The sequence below is a fragment of the Rhineura floridana genome, chromosome 10 (genome assembly GCF_030035675.1).
Source record: "Rhineura floridana isolate rRhiFlo1 chromosome 10, rRhiFlo1.hap2, whole genome shotgun sequence".
NCBI classification, from domain to species: Eukaryota; Metazoa; Chordata; class Lepidosauria; order Squamata; family Rhineuridae; genus Rhineura; species Rhineura floridana.
The window spans coordinates 37,391,710-37,409,172 of NC_084489.1; the positions used below are offsets into that span (position 1 = coordinate 37,391,710).

At 41.4% G+C, this 17,463-nt stretch overlaps 1 protein-coding gene across 20 annotated transcripts in view; it reads right to left on the reverse strand.

Moving 5' to 3' along the window:
• Positions 1–17,463, reverse strand: part of CREB5 (cAMP responsive element binding protein 5) — a 400,244-nt gene that overhangs the window by 366,500 nt on the left and 16,281 nt on the right. The window contains exon 1 of one of the 20 annotated variants that reach the window (XM_061585919.1): positions 12,438–12,506. The exons of the other annotated variants lie outside the window; for them this stretch is intronic. The gene's annotated coding sequence lies outside the window, so the exon portion shown is untranslated. Of the gene's footprint in view, positions 1–12,437; positions 12,507–17,463 lie in introns of those variants that run through there. 20 annotated transcript variants of the gene reach the window in all.

Consider the following 17,463-nt stretch of genomic DNA (forward strand, 5'->3'; position numbering starts at 1 on the left):
ATTTGTCAATGTAGCGGGTGGGGGGGAGAAAGCAATGGGTGTTTTCCTAGCTGTGACTGGAGCTGAAATTAACACGTACGTTTTGGCGCAGGGAACACCACATTAAAATTATATAGTGACTTTATCGTGTTAAAACATGTTTGTTTTTACACCATTGTCATAGATGATCTCAGCAGGGCAACGTTCAGAGAATAATGGTTTAGTCAGTCACAGAGTTAGCAAAGAGAACACAAAACAATGTAATTATATTGAGGCCCATATAAATAATGCCATTTACAATTTTTGACAAAGGAATAATAGTTTGGTTTTAATAATTCTCTGCTGATTATTGTGGTCTGGACAGCTTTCTACCAATCAGTTATGCACAAAGGCGCAAGGCACTTTCCCTTAGATGCCTTGCACAGTACACATATAGCTATTGTGTAATCCTTTTTGAATGCTAAGAGATGTTCCTGAGAAGTTTTAAATGATCACGTTTTCAGTGGGAGCTATATAAAACTAAGAAACTACAAATGAGATTGTAGCTTTACATAAATAAGATACCAAGTTAAAGCAGAAGTGCCACAATGACATTAGTTTCTTTGCCTTTTTATTTACTTAATTTTGCAACCACTGCAAAATTACATAGTATGTGCACACACACACACAGGCAAGAAATGTCCAAGATCATTGCTCTTTTGATAGTCTGAGAAGCTAACAAATAAACTTTGTTACAAGACTATTTTTAAAAAAAACTTAAAAGCCCACCAACTAATAAAAAAATGATCAAGCTCAGTCATGAGGAAAAGAAACAAAGACAATGAATTACAATCAGAAGAGGAGAAAATGATTAACAGGATTTTCTTAAGTTGCACATATTGTAACTACTTACCTAGGTGAAGGTCCCACTGAAGTCAGTGGGGCTTACATATGAGTACACATTATAGGATTACACTTTTACAGAGAAATCCAAGGGGGGCCTGTGGAGGAGGAGCCAACAGACAGCCCTGGGGGATCCTCCTCTCTCTTGGGAGCCACTACCCTGGCTGAATTCCAGCTGTGTTGGGAGCTGGTCACACAAGCTGGCTGGGAAGCGCTGGCTCCCACAAAGAGGCCTTCCAGGTAGAAAATGCTCCCCGTAGACAGCCATTATAATTTTTTTCCTGTGCCTGCCTTTTGGCCAGTGTAGTTTCCAGGCAGACTGGGCCCTGGCGGAATGCTCTGAATGTGAGGAGCTCTTGTATGCTGCTCCCCACAGTTCTGCCCCTGCCATGCCCACAGAACACCCCATTTTGGGGGCTTCCCCTGGCTTCCAACAACCCTCTGTCCACGGAGCTGGCCTCTCCGGTGGACCACTGGCAGTGCCATCAGGCTCCTGTCGGAGCTGCAGCTCAGCCGTGCTAGGGGGCTGTTGTCAGTGGAGACTGGCAGCTCTGGGAGCCTGCTAGTACAGCCAGGGGTCCACAACATCCAACTCCCCCCAGCCTGGCAGAAAGTTAAGTTAGATTACACCCTTAGTTATGTTTCCCCCAGTATAACTTCACCCAAACTTGTGGAATGAGAAACAGAGAAAGACAAGGTGATAGAGTATACCTCTGCACAAACAGTATCTTGAAATTCCCCATTCTGTTTGTGGGCAGAGAAATTAGGAGGAACCATTTTACCAAACTTCTTCAGGGGGATACGAAATTCTCCAGCAATTTTTCAAGGGTGAGGCTGACACTGGGAACAACACTGCTTCTTTTTCTTTTTCTGCCTAAGGCTTTATTTTGTTTCACAGTGGCAGCAACTGCCATTAATGTGGGATCCTGGCCACCATTTTGCATCCTCCACAATGCCCTGTACCTGGCCTCCTTCTAGAGCATTGGGGGAGTGAAAGGGGGGAAATGGCAGCCAATACACACACACAAAAATGGTGGAGGATGTGCCAGAAAATTCTGCAAAGTGATCTTTGTTTTCTCAGTGGAGGAAGACGAGAAAAAGCAAAATCTCAGAACTTTTCTCAGAAAAATATCTTCTGAGAAATTTCAGCTCAGCTCTAGTAAAGAATAGGAATACAGCACAAGTCAGCAATTTGAATATTCTTCTTGCCACTGAAAAGATGAGTGATGAACAATCAGAGTAATTGCCACTGAACTCAATACGCAGGGCCAGTTCTAAAGAGCGGCCAGGTGGGGCACTGGCCTGATGACCCCTGGAGCTACAGGGGCCCCCTCTGCTCCCCTTCCATGATCCACTGGCCCCCCATGCCCCCCACCTACCTGTCTGCTGTCTTTTACTATTGCCCTTAACGAAGATGGCGGCCACAGTTTCCCTAAGGTACTGAAGCCCCTGCCCCATCTTAGTTGATGGCAGAGATGCGCACGCGTAGCATGCATGCGTGCCATCAACAAAGATGGCGGCAGAGGCGTCATCCCCTTAGGGAAACCGCGGCCGCCATCTTTGTTAAGGGCAATGGTAAAAGACAGCAGACATGTAGGTGGGGGGCGTGGGGGGCATGAGGCCACCACAAGCGTGTGTGCGCACACGTGCACACACATGCCGGGGCCCAGGGCAAGGTGATGCCCAAGGGCCCCGGCATTCTTGGAGCCAGCCCTGTCAATAGGGGTCACTTCTGAATAAACATGTTTAGGTTTGAGTTGCACAGCTTCCCAACAAGTTGTGCATGGCCTTTAGGCTGCAATCCTGTATATAGTTTCTTGAGGGTAAACTCCACTGAATTCAGCATGACACTAATCTCTGAACTCACAGAAATACCTCTTAGTTACCATACACATTGGCTGGTGTTCCCAGATTACATTTGAGTTACTTATTCTCAGTGATGACAGTGAATCACAAGTTTTGCCCATAATGTTTTATTAGGGCTCTAAGCTTAGTGAGAAATGTGGGGAAAATATTTTACCAGTACTCCATAATGTTTGTCAGTCTACCATAACTGTTCGATGCTACTCACCTTAACCACTGTTTGTTTCTTATTAATATGACAATTAGCAATTGCTCATACAAATGACAAAAATATGAATAAAATGGGTGCTCTCTGACTCAATGTTGTCTTTTCCTAGTAGAGATTAAAAGATCTGTCAATTTTGGTTCTCTCAGTTTCTCATTTTTCCCATCTGAAATTCAGCTCACATTTAAAAAAAATCCTCATGAAAATTCTTCAGTATGTGCAAATTTAGCTTAATAAACACGTTTTATAGGCCATTTTGACTAATGTACACATTTTTGAAAACAATTTATCATCTTAAAATTCATTTTTGCATGTTATTTTTGCTCATAGATTCATTTTTATGCACACTTTCCCCTAATAAATACATTTTTGTAAACACTGGTTGGTGAATTGCATTGCAATATTCAAATAAGTGCAAGTTTCAAAGGATGGTATTCATTTTATTTCAGAAAGTGAAAATTTGAAATGTGAACTGAATTGAAATTCTCACTTATCCCTATTTCCTAATAATGTTTGTATGTTAAACTACATGTAATGCTTAGCGCATAGTGTGTAGCTACATCTCTCCTTTATCTTAAATTTATTATAGCAGCAGGAGACCCCCAATTGTTTGTGGAATTGCAGCACCCTCCCATCCAAAATGCCCTTATCAAGCTATAGAACTTAATAAAAGAAAAGTTCCCACTGGCATCAATTATACCCTTTTTACTGAGCCTCATAACATAACATGGGGGTAATTGAGGGAATTGTGGCTAAGAAAGGAAGGGAAGGGAAAAAACTCTTCTTGTGCTGTGACTAGTGTTGCCAGCTCTCTGGATTTTAGCAAGCTACTCTGGGTTTTGGGGCCCTCCCTGGGTCTCTGGGGCATTCACCCCAATCTCCAGGCAGGCAAGGAGCTGAGGGTCGTGGGGTCACACAAAATGTCACAACACTACATGAGGGTCACAGCAGCAGCAGCAGCGAGCCCAGGCCTCCCCAAAGGGGAGCAAGAGGGATGCCTGTAAGCGCCCAAAGCAGGGCATCAACAAAGAAGGTGGTAAGTGGGGCATAGGAAAGTGACCAGGAGAGTGACATCAGTAGGGCCCCACCCTGTGACATCACTAGGGCCTGCCCCTGAAATCTCAGGATTTGGGATGCTTCTGACCTGGCAACCCTAGCTATGATCCCTATAATAAGTCCCTCTTAGCTGTAATTAATTTAAGGGGGAAAACAATTACTGGAATAAAGTATCTGAACTGCCCAGAACTCTCTAACATTGTTTTGGTCAACCTTCCTTCTTCAGAACCCTTGGAACCCTTGGAGCCCTACAGGTAGGTCCACAATTCATCTGCTAGATCACCACTGGCCCCAGTACCATTAAATTCAATGAGACCAGCAAAAATATGTTTTTTGAGGTGGAGCTACTTTTAGTATCTAGGAATACTGGAATGAAATGTTTCAGTGTCACATGGTATTTTCCAAGCTATCAACCCACAGAATATACAGTTTATAAATGCAGTGCAGTGCAGAGCAATGGTTTGAGTGGACTACAACTGCAAGTGATGGAGTCCTGACTTCTAAACCCTGCTCAGCCATGAAACTCACTAGGTAATCTTGGGCCAATCACCACCATCTCACATCCTAACCTACATCAAAAGGTTGTTGTGAGAATAAAACAGGGTGGGCTGGGAAGAATTATATCACCCACTCTAGGTTCCTTGAAAGAAAGTTGGGTTGAATATGAAATAAATAAAGATGATAAACAGGATCTTGAAAGCAGCTTAGCTTCAAGTAAAGTACTTTTATTAGATTCATTTATTTATTTATGACATTTGTATGCTGCTCCATAACATGATGTTTCCTAGGTGGCTCACAAAAATTTAAAAACAACGCACATGCAAACTAAAACATAAAACTATTAAAAAGATAAAAACTACAAAACACAAAAAAGAAGTCACCATAATGTGCCCCCCTCCCAAATTAGAAAGATTTAAAATAACAGGCCCAGACAGATTTAAAACAAAATAGAGGCCCAGACAACCTAACTATTTAAAAGGCCTGTGTGACCACAAAGATCTTCACCTGGTGCCCAAAAGACCACAAAAATGGTGCCAGGCAAACCTCCCTGGGAAGGTTGTTCCATCACAGGACAGCCGGGTTGGGAAGGACCATGGCTCAGCAGCAGATCACATGTTTTACATGCAATTCATTCCAGGTTTTCTCCTCAACATCTCCAAGTCAGACTGGAAGAGACCCTTATCTGAATCCCAGAGCAGGCCTGGGTAACCTGAAACCCAGAGGTCAAATGCGGCCCTCCAGCCTTCTCTATCTGGCCCTCGGGGCTCTCTGTAAGCCACAACCTATCCCAAACAACACCCTTCACTAGCCCTGCTCCACTCCCTGCTTGAGTGCTTAACCGCAACCTGGATGGAGAGCTGTGTATATGTGTAGAAACCTCTGATGCTGCATGAAATGTAGCCTCCTGTGCAAAGGTGAGCTGCATCCACTGCTCTTCTTACCTTGCCTTTGCCCCTGCCTACCCCTAGCATGTGGTGCCAGAAAATTGCCCATGAGGAAATGTGGCCCTTGAGCTGAAATGTTTCCTACCGCTGCCCTGAAGAGCTAGGTTCTCCACCAGTGCCCTAGAGAGGAAAAACCAGCCCTTTAAATTGGTTCCAGAAGTGGACTGGCTGACAAAGCACAGGCATAGAATAGTCAAACCACACAGTCTCAGTTAATATTCACGCAGCCTTGTCCTGGATCGTCTGCAGTTTCCAGGCCTATTTTTAAAGGCAGCCCACATACAGTCCATTGCAATAGGCTAAGCAGGAGGTTAGCACAGGATAGATAATGGTGGTAGAGCTATCTCCATCCAGGCAAGGTCACAGCTGGCATATCACCTTAAACTGATAAAAAGCACTTCAAGCCACAGATGCCACTTGTTGATCCTCCAGTTAGAATATTGGATCAATAAGCACTGAGCTTGGGCTAACCCAGTAAAAATTCTTGTTTGTTTTCTTGTAATAGCTGGCCGCCGCCCTCATGTCCTTTCACAAACTGCTTTTAAAACTGAAGTGTAATTCCAAAGCAGTTTGCCATACAAATTAGGGGATCTTTTATTTGAGAAAAACAAGTCTGAAACTCCCTTAGACCAGACGCCACAATTGTGTGAATGGCTTTCAAAAAGTAAATAGGCATGGAAGCTGGTCTAGATTAACATCATGGGAAAACAGAAGCTTCAATCCTTTCTTTCCTCCACCCTGAACTCCCACCATGCCAATCCAAAATCTTCCACTGGTTGGTGCAAATGGAAGCTTGTATTCAGATGCAAATAGTGGGCATGGGTTCCCCAAACCAGATTAATCGCACAATGGGGAGCAAAGGGTGAAAAGCTCACTAATACTCCACGCACCATGGTCCCAATCCAGATCACACCCTCACCTGCTATTTGCTTTTTTTAAGCTAATGGTGTCTCGTCTAGTTTGGGCCTAGTTCTTTGAATCGTGGCCCATGTGAACAACTGAAGAAATGTTAAAGATCTTTGTTTCGGGTTAGATATACTGATATCCCTCAGTGCAAAGGGGCCAGCTTGAAACAAAACAATTTGCAGTGTACATTGTTTCTTCAAGTATGTGAATACCAACATTTAAGCAAACATCATTGGGCATCATCCTGCCAAAATTAAGCACATTACTTAAATTTTCCCATTGAAATCAGTGGGGTTTAAAGGTGCTTATCTTGATCTGGATCATGCCCATTGTTTAAAATACAGCTATACAAAGTTCAATAAACACTTTAAAGAATAGAGGGCTTAAAACCTACAACTATTTGCTCTGTTGGCAACTAGTTTTACCAGAGGAATACCTGATGAGAATTATACTTGGCATCTTTTGTTTCTTATCTTTGTTTCTGTGTGCGCACACACACACACACACACACACACACACACACACACACAGAGCATCAATGGTCTGAATATGAATTCATAAAAATTCTTCATGCCAACAGTGACAAATTCTAGAAAACAATGCTAACCTAAAATCAGTTTTTAAATCGTATCCAAGGAAAGAACAGCAGATGCAATGAAAATGCCTATATAAGACTTGGAATTTCCTAAACTTAACCTTCCACTTCTGACACTTCAGAGCCCCCCTCCCCCGATTGAATGTTTAACAGCCATGTCCATACAATTTGTTTTCCCCATGTCTATTCCTAGGCAAAACTCAAAACAACCTGGGAATGACTGCTCCTAGATTCTCACACTTACAGTGCAATCCTATGCATGTCTGTTCAGATACAGGTCCCACTGAGATCAATTGAGCTTCTCTGAGATGAGAAAGTATAGGATTGCAGCCTTCATCAAATTAACTCTAAAGCACTAAGAAGCTGGCAAGAACCCATGTCACAAGCTCCCAGTAGGGTGCCAGCAAGCATTTTGCCTCCAGGGCAAAAGGAGATTGTGAGACTACTGACTGGCTACACTGAAAAGAATTCTAAATTAAACGCTCTTGCAAACATACATGTTCACCCACCCTTTTCCTTTCTAGCAACTCAGACATTCCAGCCTTGAGCACATTTAAATGGGATTCATTTCCAAGCAATTCTGTTTAAGATGGGACTAATAAACAGTAAGTCCCTGATCTAGTCCCATATAGCCAAATCTGCAGTCGCAATAAAGCCACAGAGTAGTACTCACTGAAACCAAATAAAATAGAAGGCATTTCTGAAAGAGAAGTGGAATTCAAATTAAGATGATTCTGTAAGAGAAAAGCAGGCTCAAATGGGAGTGAAAGTGGATTTTTTAAAAAGTTTAAAGGACATTTGGATTTAAAAAGAGCCTATGGTCTACAGATGCCACATTCAGTGTGTAAAGCAGGGATTCCCAAATGGTGGTTCATGGACTGCCAGTGGTCTGCGAGCTTCATTCAAGTGGTCCATGACACACCTGCATTAAATATTCATATTGACTTTAATAATATTTTTGTTGCTTTTTTATTTCTTATATTGTATTTTGCTATATTATAATTTGAATGCAAATTTGAATACAATTAAAGAAATAAACAAAGCAATAAAATAGAATTAAAAATCACATACAATTATATTTCAATTTTGGTTCTTTCCATTTCTCATCTTTCTCATCTTACATTTAGTTCTCCACATTTCTGCAGCAATTTGCAATTAAAAAAACCCTCATGAAAATTATTCAGCATTTTAGCACAAATTTCTTCTAATAAATACATTTTTGTATATAGTTTTGAATAATGAACTAATTTTTGCAAGCAATTTATTGTAATATCATGCATTTTTGTGTATTATTTTCACAAGTATATTAATTTTGCACACACTGTCCCCTAATATATGGATTTTTCTAAACTCTGCTCGGTTGGAGAATTGCACCGCAAAATATGGGTAAGTGCAAATTTCTAAGAATGTCTGTTTCGGTTCTCATATTGTTTCAGAAAGTGCAAATTTGATAAATTCAGCTTTAAATGTGAACTGAATCAAATTTCTCCCCAATTCCTATTAGAGCACACTAGTGCTATTTGTATCTGCTACTTCAGCTATTTGTATCTGCTACTTCTTGGGATCAGGCTATAAATAGTGGATTTTGTATATCTAGTCCAAAAGGCTTTGAAACATTCAAAACACATTGGAAACCAGACATTTAGAACTGCAGTCCTAAATAAAAGAGTTGACAAATCATCACCCACAAAAAGGTTCACTCAGTATAGTTCCTAGGGGTATGCAACTGTAGCAGAACAAAAGTGGGAAACAAATGCCAATAAGAAATAGAGTAAATAAAAATACAAAAAGTGTAGGGATGGGCAAATGTCTCCTTTCACTCCAATTCATTTTTGTATATATTTGCCCAGGAGTCCATCCTATGTGTTCCATAGTTAATCATTAAAAAAAGTTTCAAAACTAGATTCAGCATGGACTATGTTTATATGCGATTCAGCACACTGCATATTGCAAAATTTGAGCCATATGCATGGTTTTCTGCATTTGTCCCATCCTTTGTATTATTCATATCATGTAACAAAATAGTTTATGCATCTTCAAGACTGAAACAAAGTACACATTTACATTTGCACGGGGAGGGGGTATTATGCTATGGCGGTTGACACGATGGAATTCTCTTTCCTGTCCTTCTTCCTGCAGTCCCTCACATCCCCCCATCTGTTCCTGAGGGGTCTCCCAGTTCAGAGCAGATTGGCGGATGTGGCACTGGGGGGTGTGGTAGAGAAGGGAAGAAGGGAAGTCCTGTGTGGGCAAGCTGAAGTCCACTGCATATCCTGAACACCACAACTGGATATCACTCTATCTAGAGAACTTGTTTTAGAGAAAAGCCACTGGACCACAAAATCCCAATCAGAAATCAGTTGGAGGGCAGACAGGGTGGCCACTTATGCTTTACCAAAAAGAGTACCAAAGATGGCACAAATCTGCATAAAAAGTACATGCTGGTTGTGTTTTGTTATTGTTATTATTATTACCATCCTTCACTAGCAGGCCCTAGGGTGAGTTACCACAATTTAAAATTCAATATTAAAAACAGTTAAAACAAATTGCAGTCACAGGAATATGGTGCAAATTTAGAAAGAATTACTGTCATTTAAACAGAAATACAATACATTGACACCATAGCGGGGAAGTCCTGTGACTATGTATGTGCCTGCTCAGTCTGCTGTCCATTGAGGATGGCTAACTTCAAGGCCTCTGCTCTCTCTTCTAGGGTTCTTTATCTTTAAACCAGATTTGGACCAGACAGCCATTCAAACAGAGGCCTTCAAACAGAGAACTGTCCTCTGACAGCTCTTCAAATAGAGGACTGACCTCTATATAGCAGAACACATGGCCACCCTAGTGGATCAGGCCATTTTGATCCTTAATTTGCTAGTATCAAACTTCTAACAGCACTTTTTTAAAGTGCAGTTTGTCTTCCAGAGCATTATTCTGATCCTATAAGACTGAATATGAATACTTACAGGAGTTGAGTAACTAAGGATCAGATAGCAGTACTACTGTAATTTCACAAGTTTTCTTACTCTTGCATTACATAGGCAAGCTCACACCCACGTACTCTGTGTTAGCTAATCCAGACTATTGTCCCGATTATGAACTCACAACCGCTAACTGAATTGGAATCCATACTTCATCTGTAATCAGAGTAGAAGTGATCCACACTTTACCGCCATCACAATAAATGCAACAGGGTGGTTAATGAGACTGACTCTTAAGTGATTACAAATCTGCATTTTCCAAGTATGCGTTGTATGAGCACATAACCTGTTCAAGCTTCTAAACTAACTCATTTTTAAAAAGGTAAAGGTGTCCCCGCACTTATAGTGCAAGTCGCTTCTGACCCTTAGGGTGACGTCTTGCAATGTTTACTAGGCAGACTGTATATATGGGGTGGGATTGCCAGTTCCTTCCCCAGCCTCATTTTATTTAATTAACTCAATTTATTTCCTTACAATTCATCCACTTCCTTCAATGAAGTAAACTGTCACATCCCACAGTCACCTGGTCCACAATCCAGGGAAGTATTTTAGGTTCATCCAAGAGCTTGCATATACTCTATGGGACTCCTGAATATTTTTCTTTCTTTAACCATGCCGTAACAAGTTCTGCATTTTACTGATTGAATAATATTTGTATCCTACCATTTGGAGGAAGAACATGATCCTGTACTTGGATTCCTGCTCTGAGCAGAGGGCTGGACTCGATGGCCTTATAGGGCCCTTCCAATTCTACTATTTTATGATTAAATTAATTCCCAGAGCACCCAGAGAATGACCTCCAAGGAAGAACTCAACATAATGGCCCAAGGCTATGGTCTGAAGGCACATGTCTGGTCAGTGCCTGGATGGGAGACCTCCTGGGAACCATATGTAAGCCACCTTGGGTTTCTATCATGAAAAGAAAGGTGGGGTATAAATGTAATAAATAAATAAATAATGGCAGGTAATATAGAGGTGATATTCAGATGCCTTGATTTTGAGCCATAAAGGGTTTTAAAGGTAAGCACCAATATGTTTAATTGTGTCTAGAAACTGGCTCAGTTGGTGCAGCTGTTTAAGCACAGGTGACATAGGATTCTAATACCTGGTGGATGTATAAGAAGATGCTGCTTGAGAAATACCAGCCCTAAACACCAACAGGCATATAGAACAAGCTGTGCAATCTTTTTGGCAATGGTCCTAGATTAGAATAACACAATGAGAGGAGATCCTGATAACCAGACGTACTGCATTAAATTAAAATTAAACTAACACTGGTAAGTGTAACTATCTAAAATATTTATTTAAAATTACTTTGGGGGATTGACTTCTTTGAATTTCAAACCAGAGGAGAGGAAAAAAAGGGAAAAAAGCATAAAATCTCATAAACTCAGGAAATTATCCTAAGATTTTAAAGTGTTTTACTCTGAAAGCCTAAAAATCCACAGGAAAAAAATAGAAAAATCTCTCCCTCATTGAAGAACAGATAGACCAGACACAGCCATTTCACTTTGGATAACCCCGTACATTCAAATGTTTTGCTACAATCACCATTTGCAGATTTAAAAAATCACACACAATCAGAATGCCAACCTTTAAGAGAATGTGGGGCTGCCTTTGAAGAGTTCTTGAAAATGACAACTGATTCAGAATGCAGCTGCCAGATTTTTGACTGGGGTGGGCTACAGGGAACATATGCCAATCTTCAGACAGCTTCATTGGCACCCAGTTGCTTTCCAGGCCCAATTCAAAGTGCAGATGCTGACCTTTAAAGCCTTATATGGCCAAATGTATGAACATATCAAGCTGACTTGTATACCAAATCAGACCATTGATTCATCTAGTTCCGTACTGTCTGCATTAGAGAAGGAGAACCTATGGCCCTCCAGATGTGGCTGGACTACAGCTCTTATCACCTCTGACTAGGATTGATAGGAGTTGTAATCCAACAATATCTGGAGAACAGTGAAGATGCCATCCCTGGTCTACACTGACTGGAAGCAGCTATCCAGGGTTTCTGACACCCAAGAAGCCTAAAGGACCACCTTCTCCCATATGAATCTATCTTAACAATGTTGTTTCAGCTTCACTCACTGTTTGCAGTATCAGAGGGATGGTGTTGTGTTTTTTTTAAATCTATATTTATAAGCTGCTTTTCAGGATGTGGTGCACAATATTAGAACCATCCAAATAAAACACATATAGACATCTAAAAGAATTATATCAACAGTGGATAAAACAATATAAACAAAAAAAATTATATAAATAAGCAGCAGAAAATGTATTTTAAAAAAATGCAAAGTGGTAGATTCCCAGTATAAATATTAGTTAAAAGTAGTTTGTGATATAAAGGTGTTAAAGGGCCATTAAAATATATTAGCGCAGAGTACGTTGGTCCCCAAATCTACATTCTTCCACTCTACAATTACTGGAGAACAGCACCCTAATCTCACTCGGGCAAGCAGTTATGGACTCTAAGACAGATGTTCTTAACTCCTATCATCGTATCACACTTTTGCTCAAACCTTTGCTGATCTGGAAAGCTCCTCATAAGGCCGCTCGCCCGGTGAGCACGAAGTGGTTTGATTATGATTGTAAAATTGCTAAGCGTCAGCTTATCAAATATGCATGGAGAGCGATAAGGGCCCCAACTTCATTCTGCCGCGACCATCTCATCCACCTTCGCTCCTCATATAAGGTTCTGATTAGACAAAAAAAGGCTCTGTTTGTGAGAGCTCAATGGCAATGGCTTAATCAAGCAATGTTAGAAGGTAATGAGCGTTTATTCTGGGATCTGGTAGCTGGTGGGACTGGTGCTTATAGACAGTTTTCATCTAGTCAAATTCCCGCCTCTGGATGGCATGACCACTTTACCAAGCTTTACACAGCTCCGGTCGTAATCACTGTCCCTCCTGCGCTCTGTAAAGAGGTCAATCTTGCCAACTGGCCTCCGGTTACGCCATCCCAAGTCAGGACTCTCATCTCCTCATTAAAAAGGAGTAAGGCGCCGGGGGAAGATATGATCCCCCCTGAACTTTTTATCAACTTTCCAGACTGGTGGGTTCCTATTCTGGCTAAACTATTTACTCAGATTAATAATACGGGTATTATGCCGGAGGGCTGGAAACAGAGCATCATCATTCCCATTTTTAAAAAAGGAGTGAAACACGATCCAAATAACTATCGGCCCATTAGTCTGCTGGATATTGGAGCCAAGTTATATAGTAAATTTCTCCTGCTTAAATTGGAGGAGTGGGAAGTGGCTAACGCAATTATCTCCCCTGAACAAGCAGGGTTCTGGAAAGGACAGAGTACTATTGATCATTGTGCCACTTTATACTTTCTAGCCAGGCAGTCAATACTGGGCCCTACAAAACGCCTTTGTTGATTTGGCGGCCGCTTTTGATTCTATTGATAGAGGCCGCCTGTGGGCCAAGTTGGCCCAGACCAACATCGATAAACGCCTTCTATACCTAATCAGGGAAATGTACTCCAATAATAGTCTTAGAATCAGAGTGGGTAATAATTTGACAGATCCAATAGTGGCAAATAAAGGTGTAAAACAAGGCTGCCTTTTAGCGCCTACTTTATTCAACCTATACCTGAACGACATCGTAGCTGATCTGGCGGGCTCAAAATTCCCCCCCCCTTCAGCGGGATGCAGGAAGATTACTATGCTATTATATGCAGATGACATGATTCTCTTATCTCTCACTCCCATAGGCCTAAGAAGGTTATTGGCGAATTTACATGTCTATTGCAAAAACGAAGGCTTACAAATCAACTACCAGAAAACAAAGATAATGGTTTTTGGAAATAGACATCATAATCACAAATGGACCATCAGGAACCACCCAATAGACCAATGCCGTTCATTTAAATATCTTGGGATTCAATTCCAAGATACCCTTGCTTGGAAAAGACATACGACGGCTGTTAAATTGGCAGCCGCTAGATCCGCAGGGGCAATTCTTAGATTTTATAGGACGGTGGGGGGTCACTTGGTGGCCCCCGCCCTGAAAATCTTCCAAAATAAGGTCCTCCCTCAGATTATCTATGGGGCGGCTATATGGGGATGGATGGTTCCTTCCTTACCATCGTTAGAAGCCATTCAAAATCACTTTCTCAGACGACTTCTGTGTCTACCCCCTGGTACTCCTGCCGCGTTTCTGAGAGCCGAAACTGGTCTTCTCCCTGTCAGTGCCCAAATTCATGAAACTATGTTGACATATTGGGCTTCGCTATCAAATACATCATCTAAGATACTGGTGAAGGCCTGCTTTGACGTGGCCGTTGCAGACAGATATTGGAACTCTAAATTTCGGGTGGTTTATTGCCAATATCACATTCCAACACAGCCAGTCTCCGTACTGCGCAGGTATAATATTCGTGAACAGATAGAGAGACATTGTGTCTGGTTGGACAGTTTGACAATCTCTAATTCTAAGTTCTCCAGGTGGTATGGTTTATTTAAAGCTGACCATACAAGAGCTAATTACTTGACATACCCCTTACCTGTACAGCTAAGATACGCTTTCACAGCCCTGAGATTTCAAACAATGCCAAGCGCTACTTTGTTTGGCCGTTACCAACAGATCCCGCGTGAACAGCGGTTGTGTATCTGTCAATCCGGAAAGGTAGAAGATCTTACCCACTATTTATTTGACTGCCTGATTTATACCCATCCTAGATCTAAATTTCTTGATATTTTGATCAAACGTCAAGGTCCAGGACTGGATGATCAATTTGCCCCCTTCCTTTTAGTTGATAATGACTACTGGGTTACCTATCATGTGGCACATTTTGCCCTTGCTGCTCAAAAGCTGAGGGCTAAGTATTTAAAAAATCTGGGATCCTAGGAACTCTAGAGGCTGTGGATTTTATAGTTTTAATTCATTTTACTGTTTGGGTTATAACATGTCCCAATTCTAATTTTAATTGTTGATGTTTTATGTATATGCTTGCATTTTTAAACTTTGTATGGATGTTGAGATGGCCTACGGCCTGGCAATAAACTTGTTGGTTGGCCCATTAAAATATATTAGCGCAGAGGCTATGCTGGGGAAGGAATTCCATATGTTGGGGCCACCAGTGGAATGACCCTGTCTCTAATTCTTAGACATGGGCCCATGAGTAGGGACTCCAAAGCCAATCCCAAAGCCCGGACAGGTTTATATGGTACAGGCAATATTTCAGACTGGGTCCCAAATAAGGTAGGCCTTTAAAGCTCACTATCAGCACTTTGAATTGGGCCTGGAGGCAAACTGGCAATCAGTGCAGCTGATATAAAATGCTCAGAGTGCCTAGCCACCACAGGTAACTAGGCAGCTGCATTCTGCAGCAGCTGAACCTTCCGGACATTTTCAAAGGCAGCCCCACAAAGAGCGCTTTACAATTGTCTAATGTATGGTTGCAGCAAGATTTGCTTTCTCTAGATAAGATGGCACGAAGACTCTACCCAGCACTCAGCTCCTCAGCCATGGCACCAAGACTTCAGAACTCTTTCTCAATAAAAGTTAATTCTGCCCCCTCTGTTGGCGTTTCCGGGTTAGGCAAGCGTGGTGCTTTTCAGAGGACAATTCAGGCCTTTCTGGGTCCTGGGAATATCTCCTTCCCCAATAGTTCTACTTTGTGTCTTCTGCTGGTTGGTTAGTTGGTTAGTTTATTTATTTATTTATTTATAGTTACTGAATTTACCAATTAGTTGTTAGTTAATTTGGGGAACATTATTTTTATCTGTTTTAATTTGCATTTTAATGATGTTAGAGATCAATATATACTTTATAAGTATTATAATAAAGAATAGAAACTTCACTGGGAACGCTAGGTGTGTTATTATTATAAAGATGCTAGCTGGCTCAGGCATGAAAATATCTTAGCAATAACTGTTTTAGCTATAAAAACTCAACACTGTGGTAGTTTCCATTATTCCCCATTAAACAGTTATTATTAAGGAATATGAATGACAGCTATAACAATTATATTCAAATAATTACTGCTTGTAGAAACATTTTCTAATTCTTTTAACACAACCTATAACTCAGTTGACAGCTGTACAGCACAGTGGGGAGGAGAGCCTGGCTGGGAGTCCAGAGTCTGTGAGTTCAAATCCCCGCTTGTGTCTCCTGGGTATCAAGGGCCAGCTAAAGATCACCCCACAGTAAGTGGCTCAGGGGTTATGTGCCCTGCCATCTGAGTAACCGTGGGTAAGCTGCATAGTCCCAAGAAGCCCAGTTGCCCCCCAGCTGGCAGTTGCAGACAAGGAAGGGGCTGGCTTGCGCAGCTGTGGCAAGCTGAGCAGGCCCTAGCCAGCTGGGGAGGACTAACCTCAGAGGGAGGCAATGGTAAACCCCTCTGAATACCGCTTACCATGAAAACCTATTCATAGGGTCACCATAAGTCGGGATTGACTTGCAGGCAGTCCATTTTTTTATAGACTAGCTGCAGTTCTATGCATGCTTACCAGGGAGTAAGCTACATTAGATGTAATGGTACTTACTATGCAGTAAATATTACAGGGTTGTATGGTAAGTAATCCACTTTTGCACCCAGAAAAATAGTGTATTAACAACTTAACACCCTTATCGCAAAAGCATGATTTAGAACTAAGTTCTGTTCTGTAAACATGCTCAGGATTGGTATGTAAAGACAGCAATCCTAAGCATATTTAACTGCAAACAAATTACATTTCAATCAACTTCCAAAGTCAGATAGTAGTGCCAGGGTACAAGCATTAAAAGTTATGAACATGTGTTTTGCATGTGTTTCCATGTTTAAACAGTAATTTAGAGAAAGACATCCATTGTGTAGTCTTTAATGCTTCAGTTCATACTTAATATCACATTTTGCACCTCACAAAACTGAGTCAACAGAATGATTCATTAAGTTTTCTAAGAGAGAAAGGCAGGTTCCCAAGAAAGACTATCAGGGTAGGTGCAAATGGTGATTACGTTATTTGCTGGGCTTCACCAGGTATTTCCTGATGCAACTATGTGACATGCACTGAGTTATACCTGATTTGTAGCCTTCAGATATTGGATTTGGCAGTGTTCTGCAACTGGAAGACCAGAGCCACAATCCTGCCCTGTCCTGTATTGGCTACAGAGGAATTCAAGCAACCTAATTATGTACAGATTTGCAGTCTAGGACTGTAGCTCTTAACACACACTAACTAGGGGTAGGAGTTCTGTACTCTCAAATCCATGTATGAATTATTTATTTATTATTATATTTAAATCCCACCTTTCCTCCAAAGAGCTCAATGTGGCGTACGTAGTTCTCTCCATCCCCATTTTATCCTCATAATAACCCTGTGAGGTAGGTTCAGCTGAGAGACAGTGACTGGCCCAAGGTCAGCCAGTGAGCTTCATGGTCAAGCAGGTCCCAATCTGACATTCTAACCACTGGCTCTTCTCTTAGTATAGCATAGCTAATCAAATTAGGTAACAATATGTAACTGGATCCGAACTATATGAATTTGTAATATGTTTTAGATTACTTAAACTGCAATCCAATAAACAGTTACCTGGAGTAAATTCCATTGAACCCAAT